Genomic DNA, 15,223 nt, shown 5'->3' with positions numbered 1-15,223 from the left:
GTGCGTGCGTGTGTGTATCATATGTATGTATGTATGTATGTATGTATGTATGTATGTATGTATGTATGTATGTACTAGATGAATACCGGCTTCGCCGGGTACCCGGCTTCGCCGGACCCGGCTTTGCCGGGTGAGTGGCGCACCAATACCCGGCTTCACCGGGTACCCGGCTTCGCCGGGCGCCGCGCACCGTACGCGATTGACGCCACACGAAGGAAGGGAGATAAACGCGCAAAACACTGGAGAAGATAAGGAAGAGTTACTGGGAATGGATGTACAGAAAAACCAAAATCGGTTCAGCGCTGCGCGCTGAGCATGCACGTGTTCAAAATTTTCATCGATTGTGTCCGGGATCTACCTGAATATGCCCACCAAATTTGAAGCAGATCCATCGAGAACTTTGGCCGTGAATCGCGAACACACAGACAGACAGACAGACACACACAAGCCGTATATAGATATAGATGTATGTATGTATGTATGTGGGTGTGTGTGTGTGTGTAGAGCGATTTGGAAACAACTACTGGACCGATCTTCATGAAACTTGACATGAGAGTTCCTGAGTATGGTATCCCCAGACGTGTTTTTCATGTTTTGGATAAATGTCTTTGATGACGTCATATCCGGCTTTTTTGTGAAAGTTGAGGCGGCACTGTCACGCTCTCATTTTCCAACCAACTTTGTTGTCGAATAATAACATACTTGACCTCCTGCCCAAGACTGCTTGATTGAAATTGATGCATTAGCTTCGACAGCGGATGCAGTCAGAGCTGAGCAATCTATCAGGTGTACTTCGACAGTCTCCACTTGGGATCTGTAGCTGATCGCCCGATTGGACATTTTTTTCAAGCTTAATTAGACACGAAATCTAGCTGACACACAAACCGGTTCCTTTAAACCGGTCCCTTAAATATGGCAACAACAAAGCCGCAAAGCAAAAACAAAAACTGATAGGCGACACAATATTGTGCCTACTTCATATCTTCGGCGCGAGGAAATATACACAGTCAGGTATGATTTTTTGACGGATTTCTGTCGACCACATGTATCTTTAAAATTCAACCAATAAAAATACAGGAGACTGCCGGAAAAGTCTACCTCTGTCTGAAGCAACTGCAACGTATTTTCAGTTTTGAAAATGATACGTGCTGCGTTGCACAGTTTAATTTACACTATATACATTGTACAATAGCGTTAGTTATTGCCGCCACGATTTGAATCTCGAAAGGATAGTCAGATACAATGCTGACATTACCGTTCATGGTCATGTAGTTCCTCTTGTGGAACTCCTTCTCCTTTTCACCACAGCCGAGTTGAAAAAAAAGCACTAATAAATATACAATTACACAATTACAAACATTTATTTTAAACGTCAAGAGCACTGCAACATCATAACAAACGTCGATCAGAAAACACCTTAGCGCAGGGCACCATCAGCTTTAGCACATGACTAAACTTTTAGTAATCTTCTTTCCTATTCAAGAGCGTTTACCATCCTTCGTATACTCGCTGCTCATTATTTGAAGCCACCAGGCTTGGCTGAGAAAAAGTAACGAGGAGTTTGGATGAATGAGCTGTAACAATCTCAGCCCAAACTCTTCTCGATTACACTCTCCTCAACAGGTTTCCGTGTATGCAATGTAGGAATGATCCATGCAGACCCATTGAATATCTCTGGAAGTAGATAGATTTCCACAAATTATAACATGACATGGAGTCTTATAACGTACCATCGCACATAATTCCCTGCTTTGTTCACACTCGCTACCCAACGAAGATCAGCCGATGAAGCGAAACACAGATCTTTGTCAGATATTCCGCTGCAATGTGGACGAGAAAATGATGATTGAGTTAACGATCTTCAGCTCAATTTATAAATCCGAAATTGCACACGAATGAGATGATCACAGATTGTTTGTAAATTATTCCGCTGCAATTCTGATGAGAGAAGGTGAAGGCTTCACCTAAATGTTCGAAACTGGAAGGTGCACACAAAATGCGACGTCCAATAAAGGAAGAGTAATTTAAATACCGGGAAAGATGTATCAATGTCTGCGGTTCCTTTGTGATGGGTGACACGCGTTCACAAATACTAAACACAAACACACACACACACACACACACACAGACACACAGTGACAAAAGCTTGGTTGTACGCTCGATGAACGGAAACGCCGGGAGCTAAATAAAACATAATGGCAGGAAACAAGAACTTAAAGTTCATGCTTGAGGAAAATTATTGTTATTATTTACACAGATGTTCCATTTTTCTGTCAAGTCATTCACAGGCACGAGATGGATACATTTTTCTGTCGTTTTGTCTCCTTTAAAGGCACACTCCTTTCCGTCAAAACAGTTCTGCACACTGTCTCAGGTCTGCTCGGGCTGTTACGTGGGATAAGATATCCCTTCGTTGGTTTAAACAAAATGTTGTTCAAAATACATGACATTAAACAATTTAACAGTATGCAGCGAGGACACGAAATCAAGCAAAAAAGCTTATATGACGTGACCAAAACAATACAATATTACACAAATTTGTTAATGGGGGACTGTTCTCTCCGTTATGACTTCTTTCTGCGCAGAGTTCGATTTGTTAATATTAATGTGTGTAGAAGATTCACGCTAGAGGCTTAACGGAAATAATTCATAGAAGAAAAAAATCCCAGTCTGCAGAGAACGCATCCAGGCTGCAATTTGTGGTATATGTGCCCGAACACACAGATGGGCTTATCCTATGTGTCGTCGTCATCTTCGTCGTCACCGTCGTCGTCGTCGTCGTCGTCATCGTCGTCATCATCAATCATCATCATCATCATCATCATCATCATCATCATCATCATCATCATTATCGTCGTCATCATCATAGCACATTTACATATATAAAACGCTTCCCTGCAGCACGATGTTGTTGTTTTTACCTAGGGTATCCAGGCTTTTTGCCAAGAGAAAGAGCTTCATTCCTTTTACTTTAAGACAGATACCCAAAAGTCTGACTGTCTACTGTGCAGAATACGATTATTTTTTTCTGTGTTAATCTCGTATTGATTTTGACACCAATGGCAATATGCAAATTGTTTTGTTTTTTTAAAGTAGCACTCGACAAATGAAACGGCCCGGCAGTTCATTTTTGTGCAGCCGCTTTACACGTGTCTAAATGCAACCCTGCTGTTACCCCATGCCGCACAAGCCTGGACAGATCTGTGGTTGTGTACATGATCGTCACATACGAGGAGAGTGTCTTTAACGTGACGAAGCAGGAAAATAGAACTGCTGCTAAAATTGTTTTATTTCGTCTGTGCACCCCACCTCGACGCATGATGGAAAGGGTAAAAACATTACTGACCCGGTAAACGTGATGCCATACAAATAAAATCGTGTTTCTTGTGTGTGTGTGTGTGTGTGTGTGTGTGTGTGTGTGTGTGTGTGTGTGTGTGTGTGTGTGTGTGTGTGTGTGTGTGTGTCACTGTGCATGTGTGTAAGGCATGTGCGAGTGTGTTGTCTAGTGTGGTGACGTGCACGTTTGTGTTTATGCGCTGCATGAGTGGTGTTGCACTCGTGATTGGTTGGCGTTCTGTCAGTCGTTTTGTAATGTTCATTTATGTCAAAAATGTATGACAATCAATCGTTACATTCTTACCATGCTTTCCATTTAAATCAATTGAATAATGATACCGATAAAAGTTCACATAAGTTCAGTTTTTCTTCCTCGCTGTATTCAGAGGACGCGTGATGAAGTGTAAATGACCCTAAATTTTCAAAGGGTTACTTGATTTGTACTGATCAACGGGCCAAAAATGATAGACACAGGAAGTACTTTCGTCTCAGCAATGTGGATCTCGTTCACTGAACAAACAACCTCTATATAGCAGAAACACATTCACACAGACACAGACACACAGATCCTCACCCACAACAACGCATGATGGAAAGGATAAAAACATTACTGACCCGGTAAACGTGTTGCCATACAGATCAAATCGTGTTTCTTGTGTGTGTGTGTGTGTGTGTGTGTGTGTGTGTGTGTGTGTGTGTGTGTGTGTGTGTGTGTTTGTGTGTGTGCGTGCGTGCTTGTGTGTGTGCACGGTGTGTGTGTGTGTGTGTGTGTGTGTGTGTGTGTGACGGTGTGCATGTGTGTAAGGCATGTGCGAGTGTGTTGTCTATGTGGTATGTAAGGACGTGTACGTTTGTGTTTATGCACGCCTGCATGAGTGTGTGTTGCACTCGTGATTGGTAAGCGTTCTGTCAGTCGTTTTGTTCATTTATGTCAAAAATATATGAAAATCAATCGTTACATTCTAATCATGCTTTCCATTTTAATGAATTGAATAATGATACCGATAAAAGTTCATATAAGTTCAGGTTTTCTTCCTCGCTGTATTCAGAAGACGCGTGATGAAGTGTTAATGAACCAAATCTGTCACTTGAAAGGGTTACTTGATTTGTAATTAGCGGGCCAAAATTAATAAACAGAGGAAGTGCTTTCGTCTTAGGCCAAAAAAAAAAATAGGTCTGTTTACGGTAACATAGGCCCAAAAAATAGGGTCGGTAGGTCGGGATTGTTTGTTTTTTTTTTTTTTTTTTTTCCAAAAAACCATATTTTTACGTTATTTTGCCAAAAAAACAAGATTTTGTTTTTCTTTTTCCCAAATGCCAAAAAAAAAGTCTAGGGTCGCGCGAAAAAACTAGGGTCGGTCGGGTTACCGTAAACAGACCTATTTTTTTTTTGGCCTTAGCAATGTGGATCTCGTTAACTAAACAAACACCTCTGTAGCAAAAGCCCATTCACACAGACACACAAACAGACACACAGACACAGACACAGTCACACACACACACACACACACACACACACACACACACACACACACACACACACACACACACACACACACACACACACACACACACACACACACACCTTGCACATGTATACAGACAGACAAATACAAACTTTGCCAGTAAAAAAAAAACCCAGAGTTCCCGAATGAAGAAAGGAACCGCAGCTCCTCAGTAAGTGGCATAATCATCTGACCCGTCTGTACACATCAATCAGCAACCAACAAGCGACTTCATATCCTATGCCTGTCGAAACATACTCTCAAAATAATACAGTGGAACCCCAAATGTAAGACCACCTCCCTTTAAAGGTGCTGTTTTCTTTGACTTTCTTTTCATTATCTCTGCAAAATGTACCATATTTCAAGACTCCCTCCTTACTGTCCGACCTTACTGTGTCAAGTTTGTTCAGGTCTTTAATGAGAGGTTCCACAGTAACAACCTCCAGTGTCACTCATTATGCATTCACACAGCGTATATGTAAGCAGACTCCTATCTGGCAGCAAAAGTTCAAGATTACTGTGACTTGATTAAAATTCCGAGTGTTGACGGGCCTTGTAATTAATCCTCTTTGACGAGGAATTCGAAGTGAAATATGAGCACATGTCCAAATACAACGCTGTGTACATATATATGCTGAAAAGTACATGCACCGTTATACCCCCAAACCCTTCTTTTCCTTTTCCCGTTCATCTAACGCGAATTTTAAAACCACATTTATTTTAAGCGTCTGGCGCCTGTGGTTAGAAGTGAGGTGAAACGCCTTTTACTGTTTTAATATGAGGAAACTGTAACCTGAGTTATAATAGTTGGGGCTTTGTTCTTAGCGATACATGAGTCGCCCGCGCAAAAAAAAATTGGTCAAAAACACGGCGAAACACTTCCTTGTGTTTTTCATTTTTGAAGTACTAAAATGCTTGGCGACCCGGTGTCACGAACTGAAAACTCTGCCTGAACAATCCTTCTCATTGCGGTCAATGCGCATGCGCTAACATGGGGAGATTAATCAGGTCGTGAACAACCTAATCCTAACCCTAACCCTTACCCTAATCCGAACCGTAACCGTAACCCTAACCCATGGTTCGTTCGGTCAAAGGTCGCATTTTTTTAAGTCCAAGATTGGCGCATGCGCATTGACTTCAATGAGAAAGATTGTTCAGCAGAGGTTTCAGTTCGTGACACCGGCACAGCCAGAAGATAGTCATCGATAAAGTCCGGACAGTATCTTTTCATTAATGAATAATAATAGCAAGGTCTGACCAGGTGATACTGGTTACTTATTGTACAAATATCCGTTACATAATTATGGTTAGCTTTTATTCATTTAATAGATGTTAAATTATTTGAAAGACAACAGTTCTTTCTTATTTTTTGCTATATATTGCAGCAACACATAATCCAGAAGTGGTCCAATAAATAGTTTTGGTCGTAGGGGAACGAGATATTAGAGACTAGAGGAATACCCGGCTTCGCCGGGGTGAATCGCGAGACAGAGACAGACAGCGTGGCGGTTCACCACAATCACCTTTGAAGGCGAAGTCCTCTCAAACGGGATTGAGAATTTTAGAGCTTATTTCTAAGCCCTATATTATCTGTTATGGCTTCTCAAATTTATGCCAGAACATACAGACAGACAAAAGCCGCCAGACCCCATCACAAACAGAACTCTACAATCCACAGGTGTTGCCTCCACACACACACACACACACACACACACACACACACACACACACACACACAGACATATATACTGAAAGGCATTAATTCTGCAAATAGTACATTGAACGATTTTGCTCTCAAACGAAAATCAGATTGAACCTGTAATTTGTAGTTGACATCTTGAGTGTCGGAGCAAAAGTTTCACGCTGTCAGCGTGCGCTTTGCAGTATTGCTGATCCAGCCACAGCTCACTGTGCTAATAAAGACAATGGGCTTTTTGTTTGTTTGTTTGCTTAACGCCCAGCCGACCACGAAGGGCCATATCAGGGCGGTGCTGCTTTGACATATAACGTGCGCCACACACAAGACAGAAGTCGCAGCACAGGCTTCGTGTCTCACCCAGTCACATTATTCTGACACCGGACCAACCAGTCCTAGCACTAACCCCATAATGCCAGACGCCAGGCGGAGCAGCCACTAGATTGCCAATTTTAAAGTCTTAGGTATGACCCGGCCGGGGTTCGAACCCACGACCTCCCGATCACGGGGCGGACGGACAATGGGCTGAAAGGGAGACAATAACGTAAAAAAGAAAGTGTATGGCCCTATAAAACGCAACTGGCTGTTTGGCTGTATCAGATATCACAATCATGCCACGACTTAATGAGGGAGAGAGACAGCAAGCGATTGGGATGCTTAGAGCTGGCCAAAGCGTTGAACGTGATGAACACTGAACGTTTTCCGAAATCATTGCGCTTGGACTCAGTCACTTTTTTTGAAAAATTGTCATTTCATGATGTTCTATTCAAAATCAATAAAACGAAGGTTTATAAACACTAAAATGGCCAATGAATAAAATATTCAAACATTGAAAACATTCACCACTGAGTTGATTTTTTGTGATTTTTTAAAGTTCAGTTTGCGGAATTTATGCCTCTCAGTATAGAGATAGATGACAGTGGATTTTTCGATAAATAGATTCGACCTTTGCACTTTTACAGTGAGGACAACTTACGGGTACATGCAAGGAAAGCCCACAACTTCTAAGAAAGGCGAACAAGTCTGCAGAGTCTGCTGTGAAGGGCGACGGTAGTCTCCCTGTCACACTCGACCCCCTTTGAATGAACTTTGTCCCCAAAGTTCCGAACCATGGACCCGCCAAGCTTAGGTCCCTCCCATGTGGAATGGGAACAGCACGAAAATGATTCAGTGGCCTGAACATTTCATGTCGAATCCCATCGCTGTCGACGACGCCAAATGTAACCGAGTGCCGAAACACCACAATCACCTTTGAAGGCGAAGTCCACTCAAACGGGATTGAGAATAACTGTTATGGCTTCTCGAAGGAAGGCCTGAACATACAGACACACCAAAGCCGCCAGACCACATCACAAACAGAACTCTACAATCCACAGGTGTTGCCCCCACACACACACAAACACACACACACACACAGAGAAGCCGTATATATATATATATGTATATCTATATCTATAAATATATAGAGATAGATGACAGTGTATTTTTCGCGTGGCTATAAATTGATTCGACCTTTTCACTTTTACAGTAAGGACAACTTACGGGTGCAATGAAAGCGTTCTGGACAGTGCAGTGACATTCTAAAAATAGTAACGTAGTAACGGGAATATGGATTGACGCCACACGAAGGAAGGGAGATAAACGCTGAAAACACTGGAGAAAATAAGGAAGAGTTCCTAGGAATGGATCCAGAGAAAAACCAAAATCGGTTCAGCGCTGCGCGCTGAGAGCACGTGTTGAAATATCTCATCGAGCAGGTTGTGTCCGGGGTCTACCTGAATATGCCCACCAAATTTGAAACAGATCCATCGAGAACCTTGGGCGTGCATCGCGGACACACACACACACACACAAACACACATACACACACACACACACACACACACACACAGACACAAGTCGTATATATATATATATATATATATATATATATATATATATATATATAGATCCCAACTACTCTCGAGTCCTTGCGTATAAAGGTGCTGCCCATCTCCTCTCCTCAAAAGCAGGCACCTGTACCGTCCGTCCGTCCCGTCAACAACAAAATCCGACTTTAACGTTGAGGTCATCTCAGAACACGGGCGGATCACATCCTTTTCCTTGGGGGGGGGGGGGGGGGGTCCAAAAATATTTAAGGGACAATTCGACGACGCGAAACGTTTAGTTGAGGGCGCGAAGCGTTTGAACCTTCGAGGGGGGGGGGGGGTCCGGAAAATGTTGATAAAAACAAGGAAAATGGAGCAATATGGTGCAATTTGAGCCAAGAAACTTCCCCTAACGCACCTTCCAAAAAGTAAATTTAAGAAGAAAAAATTTAGATCAGAACAAGGACAATTGTCCGATCTGGTGTAACCTGTGCCGCCAAAATACCCTACTACTTTCTCACACCGTCACTTAGAAGACAAAGGCCTGCTCCTAGGGGGGGGGGGGGGGGGGGGGGGGGGGGTTCCGGGAACATTTTGATAAAAGTCAAGGAAAATGAAGCAATCTGGTGCAATCAGAGCCATCAGTGTTACTTTATTTTCAAATTTATTTATTTCTTCTTTTTTTCTTCTTTTTTTTTTTTTAGGGGAGGGGTGGGGGTGGGTCCGGAACCCCCGGAAACCCCCCCCCCCCCCCTGGGTCCGCCCCTGCAGAACCTAAGAGCTATACAATTTACAAAACAAAGAAACCTTCCATGTATGGTGCGGACTAATTCCTCTCGTAAAGTTTCACAAAAATACACACATTACGAATCTCATAACACATTTGCTAACCAACCAACATATAGTTTACGCAGTTTGGCATTGTTTCAAAGGGATGCAAGCGGCTCCAAAAAATAAGGTCACGTCATAATATTGTACACATACATGTATGCCCCTTATGTAAACAGCAGAACTGAGTCACCTTGCATTCCCCCAGTCATGTCACTACAGTGGAACCCCTTTTTAAGACCTCTGAAACACTGAGAAAGTCTTAAAGTAAGAGGTTAATTGACAGACGTTATGAAAAGAAAATCTAAACAAAATAGGGTCTTCTTTCTTCGTCTTTTGTATTCGTGAGCTGCAACTCCTCCGTATACTCGTTTTTTTGCACGACGGGGCTTTAATATACTCGTGTATGGTCGTTTTACCCCGTCATGTAGGCAGTCATACTCCGTGTGTGTGTGTGTGTGTGTGAGTGTGTGTGTGTGTGTGTGTGTGTGTGTGTGTGTGTGCGCGCGTGTGTGTATGTATGTATGTGTGTGTGTGTGTGTGCGCGCGTGTGTGTATGTATGTGTTTGTGTGTGTGTGTGTGTGTGTGTTTGTGTGTGTTTTATGGGGGAGGGGGGTGGAGGGGGAGGTCTTGAAACGGGATGTTTTAAAAGGGGGGGATCCACTGTGTCGAGTCGTAACGGCAGTGCTGGTGCAGTCGCGTTACCATTCCTAACTGAGATTCCTCTTATTGTGTCATGAACGTTTCTGCCGCTGTCGGAGCGTACCATGCAGTAACAACAGTTGGTTGGTGTTTGTTCTGTCTGTCTGCCACGTGATAATGTCGAGAGGGTCAGTGGGTTTTCAGGATTGTTTGTCCACTAGCTGGTCACCTGTCGCTGCGTGTGGATGTCCCTGTCGGTTACCTGGGGGTGGGAGGGGGGGTTGGGGGCCGGCGAGTTATTGTCTTTCAACAATAGAGAGACAGACAGACAGACACAGACACAGTGAGAGACAGAGACACAGAAACTGAGACTGAGAGAAGCTGAGAGACATATAAGACAGACTGAGACAGAGAGAGAGACAGAGAGGGAGAGAGAGAGACAGAGAGAGAGAGACAGAGACAGACTCGAAGACAGAGAGAGACAGAGAGAGAGAGACAAAGAGAGAGAGAGAGACAGAGAAAAAAGAGAGAGAGAGAGAGAGAGAGAGAGAGAGAGTGCGTGTGTGCGTGCGTGCGTGCGTGCGTGCGTTGCGTGCGTGCGTGCATTCCGCGTGCGTGCGTGCGTGCATGTGAGTGTCTGTTTGTGTCTGTGTGCCTGCATGTCTGTCTGACTCAGTGTCTTCCCGGCTGTCTGCCTTTTTATCAGTCTGTCTATCTGCGTTCGACCCCATTCTGATAATCATCGGTCCACGGCTATTGCCAGTTTCTCTCTGACAGCATGCTGAATTATTGCGCGAATCTATCAAAACAAGAATACAGAGTTATCTCCCATATGTTTTTCGCGAGCACTGATCTAAATTTGAGATCAATGTTCGCGAGACGAAAATGATTGCAGATTGGCCGACTTCGACAGTGATCTCCGTTCTGTTCTTCACAGTTATGATAAAGACATCGTTCTAAGGTCAAAACAAGTCGAAATTTTGAGACTGCTGTCGGAAGGAGACCGTGATACATGTATAATTATGGTTGCATCACTCTCAACTGGTTACAGAAAAAATCGTCCGGCGCGCGCCGTAGCCAAAGTTGATTATCACGTGACACTTTAGAGTTGTTTGCACAGTAAATACATCCGCGAAAGATAGCTCGCTTGAAACTGTCTTACATATCAATTCCTTTGTAATTTAAAAAATTACACAACACCATGAAAAATCATTATCGACGATCGCGAATCTGCTTATATCCTTAACACATTACGAAAAGCTCTAAATATGTAAAAGGTCGATTTCCTCTCCAGAGACTGAAAACCCAGGCATCCTGTCAGGGATAGAATGAGACCCGAAGGGAAGTAACTCATTTTTGACCTGAGTTCAGGATGCGTTCGACCCATATTAAACCAGGAAGTTTTCGTTTCTGTGATCAAGCAAGCGATCCCGTCACTCACTTTTGTGGCTGATTTTCGATCTCTTACCTCGCGTCGTTTGCAGATGTGTATTCAAACACATCAAAGCCTCTTTATCAAAATCATTTGTGCTGACAACGCAGAAGGCGTTCAAAGTCAAGGATCAAACTCACGTTTTCTTTTGACGTATGTGTATATGTATATACTATAGATGATTACCCGCTTCGCCGGGTACCGGCTTCGCCGGGAAGAAGTAGAGCCGAATACCCGGCTTCGCACGAAGGAAGGGAGATAAACGCGCAAAACACTCGAGAAGATAAGGAAGAGTTGTGGACAGTGACCTTCTAAAAATAGTAACGGGAATATGGAAGAAAGCGTTGTGGACAGTGACCTTCTAAAAATAGTAACGGGAATATGGATTGACGCCACACGAAGGAAGGGAGATAAACGCAAAACACTGGAGAAGATAAGGAAGAGTTACTGGGAATGGATATGAGAAGATGAACAGAAAAACCAAAATTGGTTCAGCGCGGCGCGCTGAGAGCACGTGTTCAAAATTCTCATCGACCAGGTTGTGTCCGGGGTCTACCTGAATATGCCCACCAAATTTGAAGCAGATCCATCGAGAACTTTGGCCGTGCATCGCGGACACTGCACAGACAGACAGACAGACAGACAGACAGACAGACAGACAGACAGACAGACACAAGCCGTATATATATATAGATACACTTCGACTATCCTGCTGCTAGAAAAATAATGCATGGTTGAGAGAGAGAGAGAGAGAGAGAGAGAGAGAGAGAGAGAGAGAGAGAGAGAGAGAGAGAGAGAGAGAGAGAGAGAGAGAGAGAGAGAGAAAGACGAGAGAGAAAAAGAGAGAGAGAGAGAGAGAGAGAGAGAGAGAGAGAGAGAGAGAGAGAGAGAGAGAGAGAGAGAGAGAGAGAGAGAGAGAAAGACATAAAGTACACATTCTCTCTCGGACTGCTCTCTTATCTCTCCCTCTAAAACACACACACACACACACACACACACACACACACACACACACACACACACGCACACACGCATACACACACACGCAAACACTCACATACACACACACACATGGACTGGGTGGCCGAGTGGTAACGCACTTGCGCTCGGAATCGAGAGGTTGCGTGTTCGACCCTGGGTCAGGCCGCTATTTTCTCCCCCCTTTCCTAACCTAGGTGGTGGGTTCAAGTGCTAGTCTTTCGGATGAGACGAAAAACCGAGGTCCCTTCGTGTACACTATATTGGGGTGTGCACGTTAAAGACCCCACGATTGACAAAAGGGTCTTTCCTGGCAAAATTGTATAGGCATAGATAAAAATGTCCACCAAATACCCGTTTGATTTGGAATAAAGGCCGTGAAAGGTGAATGCTCGCCTAACAGGCTTGAGGTTTACTGGCCGATGTGAATGCGTTATATTATATTGTGTGTAAAAAAATGTCTGTTTGTCTGTCTGTCTGTAAAAAATTCCATTTCAAACGGCAGAAATTAATATGTAAAGCGCGGAGAGCACAGTTAATTATTGTGGTTCGCGCTATATAAGCTCACCATAATAATAATAATAAAACACACAGAGGCACACTATTTCGCTCTATGACTGATTCCCTCTAACACACACACACACACACACACACACACACACACACACACACACACACACACACACACACACACACAGCCAGAGAGAGAGAGGGAGAAGGAGAGAGAGAGAGAGAGAGAGAGAGGCACACACGCACGCACGCACACACTGACTCACACACACACACACATACACACACAGAGCCAGAGCGAGAGAGAGAGACAGGGAGAGAGAGAGAGAGAGAGAGAGACAGAGAGAGAGAGAGAGAGGCGCACACACACACACAGCGGCCAGAAAAATAGCCTTCCCACAAGTTCAAGACTAATTAAAAAAATATTGCGACTAGACATACAACTTTCGGCGAAGATGTCAAAAATAACGGATCCATGAATAAGCCACCGGGCTGACCTACCGACGGACGGACGGACGGACGGACGGACGGACGGACTGACGGAAGAGCACAGCGACCGATTAGACAAGAGAATCTAAATATAGAATGCTCTATACACAGTTTCGACGCAATGGAAAGTAATTATCATGTTCAGTTATGCACCACTGGGTTGATCGTTGTTGATATTACCACGCAAAAAGCGACACAAATCATTGCGCAGAAATACAAAACAATATATACTCACGGAATAAAATAACTTAACATGTTTTAAAATTTAATATCTCAAAATCGGAAAAAGTTGCAGGAGAGCGGGGTGGTACGATCATAGAACCATCAATTCCTGAGAAGAGGAAAAAACCCGGAATGTTCTCGGTTGCTTAGTTTTTTCACAATTGGTCCTCAAAGACGCATGGTGTCATTTTGGAGTTTACTAGACTGACGCCTAAGCTTGCTGACGCTGCCGACAGCCAGTGCACGCTGTGTGTGCTGTAAACAGGTAGGCCTGCACTCTTTGACTCTCGGGGCACGTCTTCCCGTACTTGAAACCTGCAAAAGGTCTGCTGCTGATCCACGAATATTGCATGAAAGTACTGCCTTTGGTTTGTCCGTTAACTTTGTTTGTGAGTGAGAACAACTCACTAAAATGTTTCTTTCTCTTTGCCCAAACCTGTCCACTCTGTCTTTCTCTTTCACCATGCCACGAACGTGTGTGAACGATAGACTCGTCGCAATAGGGATGTTGAGAGGAGGGATGACTTATACTGATGTTGCTAGGAGATTCGGAGTGACCAGGCAATCAGTTGCCTTGTGGCGAAGAAGGTACCAGCAAAACAACGGTAACGTTCGAGACCTGCCTCTCCAAGGACGGCCCCGTGTCACCAATCCTCAGCAAGACCGCTTCATTAGGGTGCAGCATCTGCGTAATCGATTCCACCCGGCTACTGTGAAATGAAATTTGTTTTGTTAATAAACGTATTGAGGCTAACCTTCACTGCTCCTGTGTAATTTAATTGCGGCTGCGATCAACCAGTGCACGCACAGCGCTGTCAAACACACAGTGCTAAGTTTGTAAACTCCAAAATGACACCATGTGTCTTTGAGCTCAAATTGCAAAAAAAAACGGAACAAGCCAGAAAAGCCGGTTTTTTGCCCATAATGAGCAATTGAACAAGCTTTACGTTAGTACAAAAATCACTCCTGTAACTTTTCCCGATTTTGAGATATTAAATTTTAAACAATGTTAAGTTATTTTATTATGTGAGTAGAGTATGAGTCTATTTTACGCCATTAACATGGGCGAGAAAACGAGCAGAGAGAATCGTTCACACAATAACAACCGACACAGTAGAAGCCTTCCCTCTCGAAACTCCCGGCTTTACTTTTCGTTAGAAGTATGAAATAAGTGCAGATACAAACTCTAGCTGTTACATCGAGTTCAGTGGCAAAATAAAATACACGGAAACTCGGATTTGCCGGACTGAATGATGTACCGCCCGTAATAGCCTGCCATCGCTTTGAGATAACTTGATAGCAAATCAGTAACGGTGGCGAAAGGCTACTGAAGACTCCACGAAGATAAAAGACTAGATAACTACTTGTATCCTGGTTGGATCCCTTAATGTGATAACTGTCTGTGTTAGAAAGGGATCGACCGTCAGTTTTTACCAAATCGAACACGAAGTGAATCGTGTGTGAAATATATACTATATAGGTACTTCACTTCAGCCTCAGCAAAAGAACATCGAAGAGTATACGGAAATTAAACCCATTCATCTTTGTTCGGGATATTAACTTATTGGTCGTCTTTACATGAACAAATACACTGTAATTAAAATTGATTTGCGTCTGCGCCTTATTGCAGTTTGTGAATCGGTCATGTATGAAAGTCAGTTAACAACACGATGACTCTCTCTCTCTCTCTCTCTCTCTCTCTCTCTCTCCCCCCTC

At 43.6% G+C, this 15,223-nt stretch overlaps 1 protein-coding gene and 1 long non-coding RNA gene across 2 annotated transcripts in view; one reads left to right on the top strand and one right to left on the bottom strand.

Annotated features, from left to right (window-relative positions):
• Positions 1-15,223, top strand: part of LOC138982137 (uncharacterized) — a 129,321-nt gene that overhangs the window by 2,811 nt on the left and 111,287 nt on the right. The window lies entirely within an intron of this gene.
• LOC138982131 (shootin-1-like) overlaps positions 1-15,223 on the bottom strand; it is a gene marked incomplete in the record, with an annotated part of 36,090 nt that overhangs the window by 18,329 nt on the left and 2,538 nt on the right.

This window comes from Littorina saxatilis, linkage group LG12, assembly GCF_037325665.1.
Source record: "Littorina saxatilis isolate snail1 linkage group LG12, US_GU_Lsax_2.0, whole genome shotgun sequence".
Lineage (NCBI taxonomy): Eukaryota > Metazoa > Mollusca > Gastropoda > Littorinimorpha > Littorinidae > Littorina > Littorina saxatilis.
The sequence above is the reverse complement of the archived record's forward strand: the minus strand, read 5'-3'. Positions and strand labels throughout refer to the sequence as shown.